This window comes from Enhydra lutris, unplaced genomic scaffold, assembly GCF_002288905.1.
Source record: "Enhydra lutris kenyoni isolate GAN:26980312 unplaced genomic scaffold, ASM228890v2 scaffoldscaffold4, whole genome shotgun sequence".
Lineage (NCBI taxonomy): Eukaryota > Metazoa > Chordata > Mammalia > Carnivora > Mustelidae > Enhydra > Enhydra lutris.
Window position 1 is genome coordinate 25694944 of NW_019154088.1, and position 17252 is coordinate 25712195.

The window sequence follows — 17252 nt, forward strand, 5'->3', positions numbered from 1 at the left end:
TAGGAGAGTAGGAAAGGAGCAGATAAGGGAAAGATTTGAAAGAAGGAAGTGAAGTAAGAATCGAGAAACATAGGAGGAGGCATCCCATGAAGAAGGTGAGCAGTGCTGTTGCCTCTCCAATATCTTTCACTGCTTCTTCTCTAATGGCATTCCGGCCTCACATTTCGAAACCCTGACCAGTTTTAAAAAAGATTATAGCCGGCCTCCACATTTCGTTGTTCCTTTGCAAGATCTTTGTTTGGCAATACTATGCTTATTTACTTTTTAGCCATTTCTCTTGGTTTAAGTTCTTCAGATTCTGTTTATTCAAATCTCTGCCTTCATTAGGGCCAATAGAATGAATTAATTCCCATAATGATGAGAATGACTTAATGTGCCTTTTCTAATAAACTTGCATTGTTAACAGAGATCATCAATGGCATTTTAGCCTACCCAAAACTGTGTTACGTGGGGGGGTCTGTGATAGGGAAAAAGAGAAAAAGGTATTTTGGATCAGTAGACCATTGATTCTTTAATTCATACTCAAAGGCCTCTGCCTACTTCATATATTCCTAAACGAAGCTCTTATTTTAAGGTCCCTGCTAGCCCCGAGTCTGTGTTTAATTGTTCACAGTCTTATGGCTGATGTGTTATAGTATTGTTGGCTTTTGAAAGTAAGACATTTCTTTCTAAAAACATAGATAATTTAAATTGTAACTATCTGTTTCAATGTGTAAAAGCTGCCTCCACTCCCCATTCTATCTAGCTTTAGAAAATGTAATTATTCTTCTCAGTGTGTACCTGGGTTTCATGAATATTAGAACAGACTACAGATCAGGTTATACCACTGCAAGACTGATTGTGGAAATACCTCAAATGTAGTAGTTGATATATTAATGTACAGGAAATTTTTCTTTTTTAAATTCTGATCTCTTAACATAAGAACATTAAATTTTTCTTTTCAAATTCTTTTTCAGTCATTTCTGGATTATGATATGCCTTAGTAAATGTTAAAAACAGGCTCCCTTTTATAGAGGCATTATATCGACATGAAATTTTCCCCAATTAGATTTATGGATGTGGAATGGATTACTAAGAAGCAAGCTTCACTGAGGAACAGAAAACCTGATTTCAAGTCACGACTCTCTCATGTGTTTGCCCATGTGATCACTAACTAATCGGCAATAAATGAAATAATGAAATGAAATGAAATGAAATAAAATAAAATAAAATAGAAGTCTACATGGTCACTTCACCTACTAGGGTCTTCCTTTTGTGTTTTCCCATGAATTTTGTAAAGATCTTATCAGAAATTTCTATTATACCAAGTGTTATAGTGTACTACAGTCTTTGGTCTCCCTTTATGTTTTCTCTAATGTCAGGGAAGTATCTATTTCTTTTTCATCTTAATAAACCCAAAACCTATCCCAATTCTGGGCATATTGCAGACACATAATGTTTATTGAATTAAAGAATGAAGATAATAGATAAAATAAGCAGTCTCTACTATGCATTTCTGTGTTCATCTAAAGATAGGGAATAATTTAACCTCCTCTGGCTCTTTCTAACTCATAAGACAGATTGAACGACTCCATAAAGGAGGTCTTGCTTTCTTCATCTGGCCTTCTCCAACTCCCTGTCTAAAGCAATCCCTCTCAGGGTGCCTGGGTGGCTCAGTCGTTAGGCGTCTGCCTTTGGCTCAGGTCGTGATCCCAGGGTCCTGAGATCAAGGCCCACACTGGGCTCCCTGCTCGGCGGGAAGCCTGCTTCTCCCTCTCCCACTCCCCCTGCTTGTGTTCCCTCTCTGGCTGTCTCTCTCTCTCTCTGTCATATAAATAAAGAAATAAAAAATAAGAAAGTAATCCCTCTCCACCTCTTTCCCATAAGATTTTCTCTTCCTTTACCCTCTTTTGTTATCTTCATGGTTTAGTTTTTTATTTCCCCACTGAAATGTTAGCTCTGTCATGAGGGTACTTATCTGTCTTGTTCCATGTAGAATCTGTTGTGCCTTATAGAGAGACACACAGTAGATGCTCAAAAAATACTTGAGTGAATAATGGGACTTCCCTATGTGACACTGGGAAGACTTACTCAATAAATGTAAATGCCCTATATTTTGATGTGACAAAATTGCAACTAAAATGCAAGCTGCTTTTATTATCATTAACCTGCCCTGAGACTTCACCTTCTTTAAACAAGAGAATATACGCTAAAGGAAAAAAAATCTTATTTGGTGCGAATTTTTATCATACTTAGCTTTGTAGCTATCTTTTTTGGGGAAAGCATTGTAAAGATATGAACCTTTTAAAATGTAACTTCTTATTTTCTTGAAATTTCTGATTCCTTTTCAGGAAACAAAGGGATATTTCTTGAATCCTTAAGTCTTTTTTCAAAGTTGGAAGATAGTATTTAATATGAGAAAAATATGTAAGCCCTTGTTTCAGGAACTAAACATATGTTCATTTTTAGTTGGTATGAAGAATTCAACTTGAATAACTTGATTATAATGTTGGATTGTGGTTTGAAGGTAGCTTCAGAAATGACACATAGGTGAAGGTGATTTCATGTTTCCTCAGGGTTGGTTTTTTTACTTTGAATCTGAATGTGGATGCTTACATAATTTGTAGAATCAAAATTGTGTAGTCTGGTCCTAGAAGCAGATTTTTAGTATTGGGTTTTTGTGTCCTGGGTATTTTAATAGTGTTAGTGTAAAAACTTACCATCATAGATGTGCATTGGTTTGATGCTGCCATCAAGTAGTATTTGATCCAGTCATTTCTCATTTTATTTTCACATCTAATCAATGACAGTGTTGTTGAGAAATATATGGATAATATCACAATTATATTCATGTAGTTTTTATAAGAGAGTTGATCATCTTCATGTCTGGGAAGAGAACAGCCGTATCTGTTTGTGCATAATGTGGATTTTGAACTATGTCTATAGGCGGCAGGAGTTTTCTATTTGTGGCATTGTTTAATTTTATATAGTCACTGTATAGTCTATAAGCAGTAAGCAACCTCCAGCATCTCCTCCCCTGAAAGTAAGAGCTCTTAGAAAGTTTTAAGTGTAAATTTGATTAGCAGTCAGTTGCTTTACACCCAGGCAGGAGATAATCATCCTACTATGCTTCACCATATCATTCAGCAGGAAAAATATTTAAGACCACAGTGGGGTCAAAAGGGTGGAGCTGGGCCTCAACCAGTCACACTTCTTGAAGTCAGCTGCCATGCCCCCAAATCTGGGCTTATTTAATGCAAAAAAGGAAAACATCTTAAAAGAGGTATAATTAAAGTTTATATAGAGGGTGCTACACTGCCCATTTCCTACTTTCTATGTCTTCATTTACTTAATTGTGCTATATGAAATATGTAACATCAAATGGCCATTTAAATTTTTATTATGTCAATGGTGGATATATTTACTCATTGCTTGAAAGTCAGACCTCCATAAAGAACACTAGGACATAAAGAGTACATAATCCGAGTACACTTTAACTTACCTTCTCAGATTCTGGATTATTTTTGGGAGCTGCTGATCTAAGTAGGCACCAAACAGGTTAAAATTTTAATACATTACACATTTAAATATTGTTATGCCATTGTTCCTGAATAATGTGTCATATTCTTCATGCACACTAAAAGTTAACGGACACTCAGAGATTTGGCCTTAATTGTCAGGTATTCAGCATATATGTTGTCAGAACTTTACATAAATATATATGTAAAGATTCATATTTAAGATTAGATTTTTTTTGTCTTTGACAGAAATACAAGGAAACTTATTCTTGAGTGATACTATATACTACAATGTAAGGGTATATATAAGAATCAGTATATTTTAAATGTTGATATTCACATTAAGAATTTACACAAAGTAATTTTTTTTGCCTTTTATTTCAAAGTCAATCAAACAAAATTTATGACATTTTATAAAAAATAAAAATGGTAAAAGCAATTTTTTTCTTAGTTTTTATTATTATCTTTCTTGGTTATGCTGAAAGCCAGGACACAAAAATTCCAAATTCCAAATAACTTTACCAATTTAGAAATGAAATTTGTGAATAGGTCAAGAGAAATATTCTTTGTTTAAAAATTTGGAATGATAAAAGATAAAAAACAAGCTTACCTATTACTCCTTCAATTTCATCAATACACAACCCATTGTAGGCTTAAATATTGGGGGGGAAGAATGTGCTATATGGGATTGTTTGTGTTTATTTTTCAGGTACATTCTTCAGTCTTTATACTAAGGGAAGAGACTAGCTGGCGTAAAGCTTTCCTATCTGTTAATTTAGTTCTTCTGATATTTTAACTTCAATAGTACTAAAGTCAAGACATATTATAAACAAAAGAAAATTTCATTCTTTTCTTATTGAAGGTTTTCCTGGAAAGTTTTCTCTAAAAACAGTGTAAAGCTGATAACAGTGCATAAATTTGAGCTAGATTTTGAAAGTGTAATTTTTTTGTTTGATGTTTTAAAAAAATCTACGATATGTGATATGCACTTTAAATTTTCATATTGTTTAATTTTGGTGAATTTTGCTACTTTAAAGGAGTGTTATGAGAGATGATACAAGATAACTGCACTTCGTAAAATAAAATGCAAATGTGAGGTGGTACTGTCATCTTCCTCTTTGTTGTACGATCCCGAAGATTATCTTCAGTCTTCTCACTGCCCACAGTGTGGAACTGCTGTTTCTCTCAATATGCCAGGCTCATATTTCATATTTTTCATGTATATGCAATTTTCTCTGGTGAATGTTCATACCATGTTCAGACAGAGAAGTTAGAAAAAACTAACAGCAAGAAAAATAAAGTTGGATTATTCTTTTCCTGTATGTGTCTATGTATGGCTCTTCTGCTATAATAACAAAAGGTGTAATAAAAGGGGTTTCCTTATATTGTGTAGTAACCAACTTGACATATAACTTTAATGTATTTGGTAAATGAAAATTTTTAAAAACCCTTTAATTAGATCAGTAAACATAGGTCTTTGGATTGAAATGCTATTATCCTCTTATGCTTTTGAAGTGAAAAATATTTCTCGTGAATCAAAGGAAGTGTCTCTAAGCTTTACATTGAGAATTTCCATTTGAAATACCCAAAGACTGAGATAGCAAAGGGTTGAGTCACAAATAAGGAAATTCCTTCAAATTCACCTTCCCCCTTTAAAATCATGGCTAAAATTTCATAGAGTTAAAAATATATATTTTACTTTCAAAGTTGCCTCTTAATAATATTTGGTATGGTAATCCTTTATTTGGGTCACTATCTGTAGTTCATTTTTATTGCGCTCATTATAGACTGTTTAGAATTCCATATTGTATTATATAAATCACCTTTGAAAGTACATTATGTTTTAGAACTATCTTTGTTGGCAATGATAATAAGAACTGGTCACCATATTACATTCAGGCCATTGAGAAATAATTTTGAAGTGTCAATTCTTATATCTAGGTTGTAGAATATTCATTTTCCTTTTCTGTCTTCTTAATGAATATAATCACCTATCCAAAATGATTAAGATGATTACCATTGCTTCTTACACACCAAAAATAGTAATAAGCTTAAATAAGTTAGGCTTCATAGTTTAATTTGAGAATAATTCATTTCCTTTTTTTCTCCATTAACTGTATATTCATAGACTTGTTTTTATTCAGAAACCCTTTCTTACCATTTGAAAAACAGTGCATTTTGAACATTTATCACAATATTCAATTTAATGCTTTTAAGACCATAGCAAGCAAAATTCTCTGAGATTACTATGGCTCATATTTCAATTTAATAAGAATGAAAAACTGCTTAATTATTAAAATGTCATTGCTTTCATATCAAGAGTTATTAACAATGCCTTGCTTATGCTTGGATATACATCTTGTCCTTTTCTCATGTTCTTAATGTTTGCTTCTTTCCCATTACTGTTGGTCTTAGGAAACATTTTAATGGCAGTAAATATACTTTACTTTTACCCAGGCTCTTATGTAATAAGTTATGCTGAATATCATTTTGGTTAACCTCTATACAGTGCTTGAGACATCATCATTTACAGTGAATAATTCTTGCCCAGAGTGGAAAAGCAAATCTGTGTCCTTGACTTTCCATTTTGAATGCTTTTCAAAAACATCTTTAAATCATGTAAATTTTGTAATCAAATTTCTACAAAACTAGTAACATATTATGTCCATAATAAAACTGAACACATTTTAGCGGAAAAAAGACGCTGAACCGTGTTTTAAATCTTTGCCTGTATACCAAATCATATGCATAATGATTGCTTCTTACCCAAATATGGTAACTAAACTTAAGAGCCAATTTCAGCAAAGGTATTGATTGTTTAAATTAGATGGGGCAATGAGTGTTTTAAAAATATTTTTCCATTAGAGTTTTAAATATTCCACAACTAATAACAATCACTAAAATTACGGACATTTTGAGGATTTATAAGCCCGCTTAATACTAATTGAAGTTCCAGTTTTTCCTGTGGGATTGTCCTAATTACCTCTCACTTTCTGTTTTTATGCTGGTGAAGAACCTGCCCATAATTTTAACATTCCAATATGGGATTTTTAACTGCCCAAGGGCTACCTTTGAATACCTCAACATACAAAGTGGTGTGTATTAAAATTCCTGCAGTGAATAAACAGTTATGCCTGCTCTGCCTTTCTCCCCATTATTGAAATTGGGTAAATTATTATCATAGCTTAAGGAAAGAACATTAAACTTGATACCAGTTCTGCCATTTTCAAGGAGTTACTGTAAAGAAAAAAAAATTAAAATTGATTCAGTGTCAAAGCACTTTGTAAATTTTAGGGGATAGTTTTTATCTCATTGTAAAAATGTGGGAATCTCCTGACTTAGTAAAACCCTAAATTATCTATGTAAACAGTAAATACACTCTGTGGAATGCAGTATGGATAAAATTATTCCACAAAATATACCCCACAAAGACTGCCAAAAATTCCTCTCATTTTCCTTGTTGTGTGACTTACCTTTGACCATTTGCAATCTTTTAATGACTTGATTTTTATCTGCTATCTTACAATTCTTCTATACCTCAGAATCCTTTCATTAGCTTTCAAAGAGTTCTTTCTTAGAAATAGGTACTTATTATTTTAGTAATTTTCTGAGCCAAATTTCCTTTTACTTTTAGGAAGGCATGTGCACTAGACATTTTAAATTAAAGGTTGGTGGTGGTTTTTATTTTATCATATACTAAGTTCACTAAAGATAAAATATTAATAAATAAAAATAATTTATAGGGAGGTTATTCATTTGAAATATAAACCACTAAGTACTAAGCACATAAAACCTTTTGTTGAAATATTACTAGTCAGATTTTATTAACATTAAACATAGTACAATTATTGATGAATTTCTAGCTCTTCATTATTCATTATTTTATTTATATGACATGATAAAGCAGCAGTTTTTTTGGGGGGGGAGAGGTTTATGAAAGATTTAAATTAAAATAAGACTATTAATAAACAATTTGATAAACTTGTCAGTTCACTGAACTTACTGTCTCAAAGTCATTAACTGTCAGTGTTCATCTCATTTCAGAAGGTCTTTTTATCAAATGTGAGTTTTTTCTATAATAAGCTTTTAGAATATCACAGGAGTGAACTTTCTACCATTTATTCATTGAAGTTTATGCATAGGCAAAGAAAAATAAGATAAAAACTGTTTTCCTTGAGTGTTCATAAACATTCCCTTGTACCTGTAATTAGGATTCTAATTTTATTGAATTAATAATCCAGAATAAAAAAAATCTACATCTTTATATAATAATTTTTTTCTACTCTTTGATTAATTTGGGATATTGCAATTGGGTTTTTTTTAGTCAATATGAGCATTTCTATCAATGATAATAAAAATCTGTTACAATATGTATATGGGATCATCCAGATGGAATTTTAACAAATAAATGGGTATGAGCAAATATATGACTCTTTTGTGTTTGTATTGTATGTAGGCATGTTTATATGAGATCTAAGTTTTCAAATTTAGGTCTTCATCTTAGTTTCCTTCATGCTCATATATTTTGTAAAGTGTATTCACAAATTTTACCAAGCTCTGATTTAAATTTTACTACCTTATAAATTTGTTCCCCTGTAGTTTTAGAAGCAACTGATATTTGTCAACTGTCTTGTCTCCTTGAGGCTGAATTTAGGCACTAAGAATTAGGTATTTAAAAGAAATATCTTATTTAATTTTTATATCCTGGAATAATTGTGATCTCCATGTTCTATACATGATATTGGCATTTACAAAATGTTCAGTAATAGGAGTGAGACTAAGATTCAAATCCCTTTTTGTCTACTCTAAGACCTTTCTCCTCTATATCAAGTTCTGTTGGATTTATATTCTCTAGCTGATGTTCTTCAGTTAAAACTTCTGATAATAAAAACTTAACTTCTTAAGAAGAGTCACAAAACTAATTATAAAAATATAAAAATAAGTGCACTGGCATTTACTGCTTTTATTTTAAATTATAGACACCATATCTATAACTCTTAAATTCTTTACCATGTTTCATTTTGGATATCATTTATTCTAGAGAATTAATTTCAATTCCTACTAGGATAGACAAACCAAACTTCTTGCTTAGGACAGCACAGATTCTGCTTTAGAGTAGACTAAAAATTGGAAGATCTAATAAAATAATTTATCTGACTTTTCATTTGGAGAATAAGGTTCAGGAAATAATTGTTTTGAGATTTAAATAATGGTAATTTTCCTAGTAGGACATGCTATTGATTAATAATTATTATTCTAGAGAAAATAATTATCCATTTACAGAATGGCCACACTAATCCTAACGTTTTCCTATCACTCTAAAGTGTAAGGCAAACAGAATGTTTTATTAGGAGCATTTTCAGTGAGTATATACTTTTGCTTTTCCTGAAGACCTATGAAAATGAACATAAATATATTTTTAATAGCTAATATACAAAGGTTGTTTTCTAACTGGAAAACAGCATCATTCAATGAAAAAGTTAGGAAATATCTTTTTATTCCTTTAATATTAATTCTTATCCTTTAATTCTGTTTCAGAAATTAAAAAAAAACTTGCTATAAGGAATGTGTGAACAAAATAATCCTTTTAAAACAATTCAGCCATTTCTAGGACTTGAAATTTTAAGTGTTGTACTTATTCAACAAAGAAATAAGTATCTCTGGGTATGTTAAATGTGATGATAAAATTGTCTATGATAGAGTTAATTTGATTCTCACAACTATTTTGATAATTGAATAAATAAGGAAAGATGAAATATATCAAGAATGTATTTGACCATTAAGGATACTAGAAAAAAATGATGAACTATTAATGATCAGTTAACACCAGCTATGGAGATTGCCACATATTTTTAACTTTCCTGCCTCTCAGAAAGAGAAAGGACAACAAATAATATACCAGGAATTGTTATTCTAAAATTTTAAAAATTTTTCTTTAGATCTTACCCATTTTAAAACTAGCCTCTCATAAAATGTCATTTCTGAAATTTTTATAACACTTAGCTTTATTTATAAGAACACATTAATAATATATTTTTATACAATAATCTTTATAATTTAGTACATAAGAATTTAATAAACTAAAAAAATGACAAAATGCTTCCTATAAATGAATACTTGAAAATATAGATTCCTGACAGAATTGTCCAGAAACTAGTACCCTCATGCATCTTGAAAGAAACTGAGATATAACTTCCAAATGAAGTCATTTATTTTTCCAATTATGTGTTACTTATTCAATATTAATGTGGATCAATTCTTTTGGCTTTAAAATGTGTACTTCCTAAATAAATTAAAACACTTTCTGAATGTATATTATTAACTCACTTTCCTCCCCACAGATTTAGAAGACAAACTACCCATGTAAATGTTATTAATTTTTCCATCATTTGATTCTTCTACATCATGTGTATTATTTGATAGTTTGAAATAATTTATATTTCTTAACTGAAATAATACACTAAGTGAAAACTTTTTAAAAAAAACTTCTAAGAACAAAGTTGACCAACAATAGTACTTAGAAATAGCTTTGAAACTCTGTAGTAAATTGCATCTTGTGAGCACTCAAAATGAAATAATATAAATTTTCTCTAAGGCCACAAAAGTAATCATGCATTGGACAGATGAAGAGATACACATTTATCCCAAATAATTCCATATATCCCTACAATGTTATTCCAATTGCTTAAATGTGTTATTCCCATAAAATGTTTTAGTTCTCATAAAGCTTATGGTTTTATTTCTCCACTTTTAAGGTATCCCCAAGAGGCAACATATACTGTGACAGCCCTAAAGCTACATTTAAATGGAAACACACTTACTAGAGTATTTTGCTTTATGTGAAAGCTATGGTTCTGAAAGTTTCAGACTATTGAAACTTTTCGGAAACAAAAACATAACTTGTGTTAAAGTTACTATTTTTTTTAATTTAAATTCAATTAGCCAACATATAGTACATCCTTAGTTTTTGATGTACTGTTCAATGACTTTCTAATACATTTTCTTCATAATTTTAATTTATAAATTTGAAATCTATGTTCTCAGTAAAATGGGATAAAACCTCAATTTATTCATTTTATCTTAGTGGCTTGAGACTCAGCAGTTTATATTATTCCATTTTCTAAGATAAAGGATGAGATTAATATCTATACCTTAAAATATTGTGAGAATAAAAAATAAAAGTATGTTATGTATATAAAAGAAGATAATATAAACATTAATTATTATAATGTCACTATATTGGGCAATTGTTTTTAAAATACTTGCCCCAATAATACTTGGGAGAAAAATTCTTGTCTCCTTTTCATTTAATTTTAGAAGTTCAACCTTTTAAATATACTTAAGGGTTAATGGCAATAGAGTTTGTGCTAATAAGGAAAATATCATAACTAATATTATGCTTTAACTGTAACTTTGTCTTAAACGTTTGAAATGATATAAAAAGGCATGATTAGCTTAATTATACCACTCTTGCTATTTTATCACAGACAAATGATGGCATTCTTACTGTTGGCAAAAATAATGTACTCTCAATTTCAAAATCAGAATCAGTATATACAGAGTATACAATCACAATTGTTATAACTTACTATTCAGAAAAATAGGAATTTTGTATCTGCACTTTTTGTTATCAATTTTGTACTCTTAAATATAACACTGTTTAAGATTTAAAAATTCGTGTAGGTCTCTCTTCTCCATGATTTCTTCATGTCAGGATAAAAAGTGATGCAGATATGAATGAAGACAGAAAATAACCAGAAAGTGTGTGTAAATCTGTAAATATCTGATATAATGAAGATACCTGGGCAGTAGTACCAATATAATGTAATAACTTTTTTTCAGTATCATTATATTTCACATGTCACTTCATTGGTAATTTAATTAGTGTTTATCTTTACTTTTCACTATAGCAATTATTTGAAAATAATACTCAATATGACAAACCCACCAAATATGAAAATGCATAACAGAGATAACCTCACATTGTCATCAACCTCTGTATGCTTAAGCAATGTCAAGGTCTCAGAATGAGGTATCCTTTGTTGGCTCTAGTCTCTAATTTGATTATTCTACCACTCTTCAAAAGACTGGTTCTCCAGTGCTTTGCCTCCTTATACCACCTCCCCCCGTTTTTGTATGAGCTAGGTATTTAGAATACTTGACTTCGTTCACAGTGAAAAAATGCACATGAAAACTAACGCCTAACAGATTCAATGTTTGTTGGCATACTGAGGGTGACTTGTTCCATCAGTATCTATTTTTCTTCCCAGAAAGTTAAAAAAAAAAAAGCACACCATTATAATCTTCTAACCAATCTTCAAATATCTTTAATAGAAAGAGAAAACTATTCTAAATAATAAAAGTTAATGCATAAACTAAAAACAAATTGAGATGCCAATGAAATAAATGTGTGATTTTTTTAAAGCTATTCAATTAAATTATCTTAAATGAAGTAGTTCCTAAATAAGACAGGTTACAAGAAAAATTCAAAAGTCCTAAAAAGGGATTTTAAAATTTCACTGAATTTTTATGTTCAAAAATAACATCGGTGATTATTTAAAGCTTTGAAATTATAATCATGTTAAGACAATGAACAATGGTTATATTTAGCTATCTGCTAGAATATGTAAAATGTCTCATGAGTTTGAATATTAAAAATGAATTTTATAAAGTTCTCTAATTTAGATTAAGCCTTTCTAGTGTATACAGAAGTAACATTTTCTAGAATTCATGAAGTCAAACTTCAGAGAAAGTTCAGCCTCAAAGGTTTTCTCTCTATTGGCAAAGCAATGGGGAAATCTCCTTGAAACTAGCTAATTGAGAATTTGGCCTTCCAAATAATTTTTTATAAAACAAGTAGTTTGAATGCAAACAGTTCTGATAATTGCTTCTATTCTCTATCTGCCTAGGCACAAACATTCCCCCTGCCCCGAGAAAAGAAACCCCACATATAATCTTGATGTTAGATAGAAATGTTAAAAACTTCTAAGAGTTGTGTAACTTAAGTGGTGAATTTACTAATAAATACTTTTACTGACAACGTGAACCCCGCAAATACATCCTGTACAGAACTGACTAGGGGGAGTTTTTACTTTTTGTTCTAAGATATTTTGGAAAACATGGTGGCTAGGCTTTGATTTATTGGACTCAAAATGGTTTGTTTGGTTTCCTCTTTATTTTAAAAAATGAGATAGGTTAATTTGTACCCTGCTAATATTTTTAAAAATTACAATTCGATTCTTATCTCTGCCTTAAGTCCTAAAAGTAATGGTTTATTTTACAATAGAAAAGTCCAGCATGAATTGGTCTCACTACAAGTATATGGGTTTCCTGTAATCAGAAACTTTCTCAGCATTTATATTGTAAAATAGGCAATGTAAAATATATAAACAACATAAAGTGATAAAATCTATCTGTTTTGGTAAACATATTGAAATATTGTTAATACATTATCTATTAAAGACTTGACATATATGATTATTTTTAAAAACTGACTTAACATTAAAAGTGTGGAAATTTTGAGAAGTCATTTTGAAATTTAGTTTACAATAATTTCTTACAAGAAAAAAAGATATAATTACCCACCATCTTAAATATTGACAGAAATACTATTTTTGTTATTGATCTAAAGCTATAAAATTGGATAAGCTAATGAATGACAATCTTAGAAAATGCCTTAAGTTTTCATAAGCCAGATCTCCATAAACATTTTATTACTAATAAAATTAATTTGGTAAAGTCATTATAATTTGAATGCTCTTTGTAGTTTGAGCAGAATTGGAATACTCAATTGAGTCCTTAATCAAAAGCTTGACATTTCTGCTCAAGCAGAATAACAATTAAAAAAAATATATAGATAGATAGATACATATCTAGTATATTTATCATCTACAAAACAGTTTTTCAAAAATGGGGACTCTATATGATTTAAAACAGAAATAGAGACTGTATTTTACCCTAAAACATTTTCAACATAAATTATTATAAGGTCACAATTCAAGGGAAATATATGTAATTTATATAACAATTTTAATCACAATATGTAAATCACATTAAAGAAGATTGAGGCACTGCAGTTCAGAAGAGTTCAAATTTCTTCATTGCTAAATATAAAGAAGTCAATTATCTGTATCAAATAATCTTTTTTATTATCAACCATTTGAACATGTGATCTCTTATTTTTTGCTGTTTTCTTTGGTACTGAATTAAAGCAGATACAAATTGGCCTTTTAATTTTGGGGAGTAGCCAAAATGATGTGATTGGGGAGGGGCTGAGAAGTGTTTTTTGTAAAAATTCTTTAATCATTTCATAGAGGTAAACATACTTGAATGCTAAATACCTGACCTTTTCAAATAAATGCAGACCTACCTTGTTTTTCACAATAAGTCTCTATTAATTTCCATGAGACAATGTTTTCACAAATGTAAGGCAAAACAGATGTTAAATTACTTAAGAGAACTCATAATTTAAATAATTAAAACTAATTTGTGTTTAAAGCTATTTGCAGATTTATTAGAGAAACAAATACAAATATGCATTTCTACAGAACTGTTTTTTTTTTCCAAAATGAACTTAAAACTTGTTCCACAGTTTTTACTTGTTTATATATCTATGGTAACCCAAGTATTGGCTTCTGTACCACTTGTAATGAGACAATTGCCCTTCCATTGCAATTATAAAAAACTATTTAAAAAAAAATTCGGCACATACACGTTAAATATTTTTCCTTAAAAAAATAATCTAATCAAAATATTGAATACTTTAGATTTAAACAATATTTTATTTACAAATCTGATTTGATTACTTTATTAATTACACAAGGTAATGCTTCAATTTTCAAGAACAGTTTTTTTTAAATATATAGACCAGTGGAATGACATCCTATCTAGTAATATGTACTACACTTCATTTTTTTTCAAAATTAACATGACAAGTTTTCTAATACTTTCAGTTTTTTGGAAAAAATGTTATTTTATTGGGGCACATATCTGATGAAACAAAAAATAACATGCAGAATTCCAAAAATAACCCGTTAAAGTAATATGATACTTACCCTTCATGTAATAAGACATCTATGAACAACAGTGCATAACAATATTATGTATTCATGTTTATGAGAAACCAAGCAGGAGGCAAAATGAGTTCATTCTGCTTTCTAATCATGTGCAATTTCATATGGCTGTTTGCATCATTTAAATAATGTGTGTACATTAAATTTCTAAGACTGCATTGCACCCAAAATTATTATGGATAGCCATGCTTGCCCTGTATTTAATGAGTGATGAATTTCTCCTACTAACAGAGTAACTGGTCTCAAATCGTGTCTGTGATGTAAAGAGTATTAAATTATATTTTTATCTCTTTCAATTGCTGCCTTGGAAAGCAAGAATTCCCTTCTTGGAGAAGACTTACAGTAAGTAAAATTTACTTCAGGACTCAGTGAGGAATCAGCACATGAATCAAGAATGCAATATAAGAATGGATTAAAAAAATGTGATTATCAGTACCTTTGTTGAAATCTATTACCACCATTAAAATTTCCAAGGAAAGATAGGGCCTGTAACATAGGGGTTCCATTCATTGTTAAATTACTAAAATCTACCAATTTAATGCTTTCATACTGTTTATTTTTTTCCAATAGAAAAATAAATCTCATACATTAGAAGTGGTACACAAAAAACTGGGATAAAATTTATCAGATTCTTGATAGCACCATTTACACATTCTTAAAGTAAACATTAATATGCACTTTCTTAGAAAGCGATATAAATATATAATACAGGACTTGCTAACCTCTGTTAACCATCTGAATATGATGGAGTAATCTATCTCTACTGTGCAGGTAGGCTGTGCATGGTGGTGTGGCAATATAATTTTAAAAGTTTGTTACAGATGTGATGGGAAGCTGGAAGGAGTCGAATAAGCAGAAAAAAGAGCTTAGATCTATTGTAAGCAATGAGTCGAAATGAGCCGTTACAGGTTAGAATTTATCTTTGTTTCTGATCATTCAATGAGAAAATGACTTCCACAGAAATAGATACATTTAACTGTTTCAGGAGTGGGGTGGGTGAGGTGAAGTAGGATTGAAAGTCCTACAGGTAATAGCAATAACTGGAAGTGCAGACGAAATTGGTCTTCAGTGCAAAGAGGAAGGCAGCCGTTTAAAAAGTCTAGGTGCAATGTTGTGGTGCTGAAAGAAAAGCTCCCAGTGATAAAGGAAAAAAAAAAAGACTGCAATGCAACTTCAAGCAGTAATTTTGTGGTGCTGAAAGGACAGCTCCCAGTGTTGAGGAAAAGATCTTGGATCTAGAATGAGGTGTCCAATCTGTATGATAAACAGCACACTGTGTCTCAGAGCGCCCATTCAATCTCAGTAAGTAAATGAAATATTGATTGAAAGTGACCCTGAAACAGAATGCATTAAAAAGACATAGAAAGCTGCAGAACTGAGGTAATTCGTATTCAGCATGTTCACCAGCCTCCCTATAGCAAAACAAGTCTATAAATAGTTGCATTTCATAAGATGTTTGGCCCTTGTATCATCAGTTTTCTCCATTTTGGATCAGTATAGCTGAACAGCCATTGTTACATGCCTACCTGTGGCAGTCTGAAGCCATACTAATTTTCTTCCAGTAAATTAAAGCATCACATCACAAATCAATTCTACATGGTCTATAAATTTCAGAGAATAAGTTTTTAGACAGCATAAAGCTGATTTACACATAATGCACACAAACCCTTATCTGTTACCATAAATTAAAATGTAAATATCTTCAATTTAGCTTTCAGATTTAACTAACATAATACCATGCCAACTAGCAAAAGTTTAAAATTCCCATTTACAATTAAAATTGAACTGAGTGCATTTTCAGCAATACTAGCTAATAAATACACATAATTTTTTAAATGGTTTGGCTTCAAAGTAACATTAAATTCCAGATGAAATGCATGGGCTCCACAGTGGACTACTGGAATTTTGAAATAAAAGGTTGAAGATTTGCTACGACTGAACAAAACATTTTAAAGACCCAACATTTGAAATGCTTCTAATACACATCCTATATCACTTCCTTTCTCTTTTCCAACTAAGTGGGGCCCCAATCTTTGCCTTTGTTCACTGCTGACTCTGAGACAGCACGGTGAAAGAAATTTACATAGATATTATTTACTGTTAATGTATTATAAATGATCTGAGACTTGTGACATGCAAGGAAAAAATGAGACGGGAGACAAGTGATGCTACATGATGAACTAAGCACATTTATAATGATAAAATGAGTAAATATAATAGCGGCAATGCTAACCACTGATTCCACGAGATACACTATTTGTCAAAACTTACACAGCTACAGAGTATCGACGATAAATAGTCATTACCAATTAACACAGTTTACTACAGCTTTTCTCTTTCATTTAAACAAGCATATCATTCCCTTTTAAAATCATTCTCTAAATAAATATTTAGAGATAGAGAATTCTAAATGAAATAACAGTCCAATGTTAAAAACTAAAAAAAAAATGAATCTACTCTTACAGTTTGACAGAAATGAATTATTAATAGTGGAAGGGGAAGGGATCAGGAAATAATTTCAAGTTCTCAATGTCCAAAAGTAAATTGCACAGTAAATCAATATGAAATGAAGAGTCCATATAGTTCAATGAACAAAAGGGAAAGTTCATGAGGACAAAGATCACAGTTCAGAGAGAGGCTGGACGAAATTCAGACATGGAGCATCACACTCATTGTTCTTTAA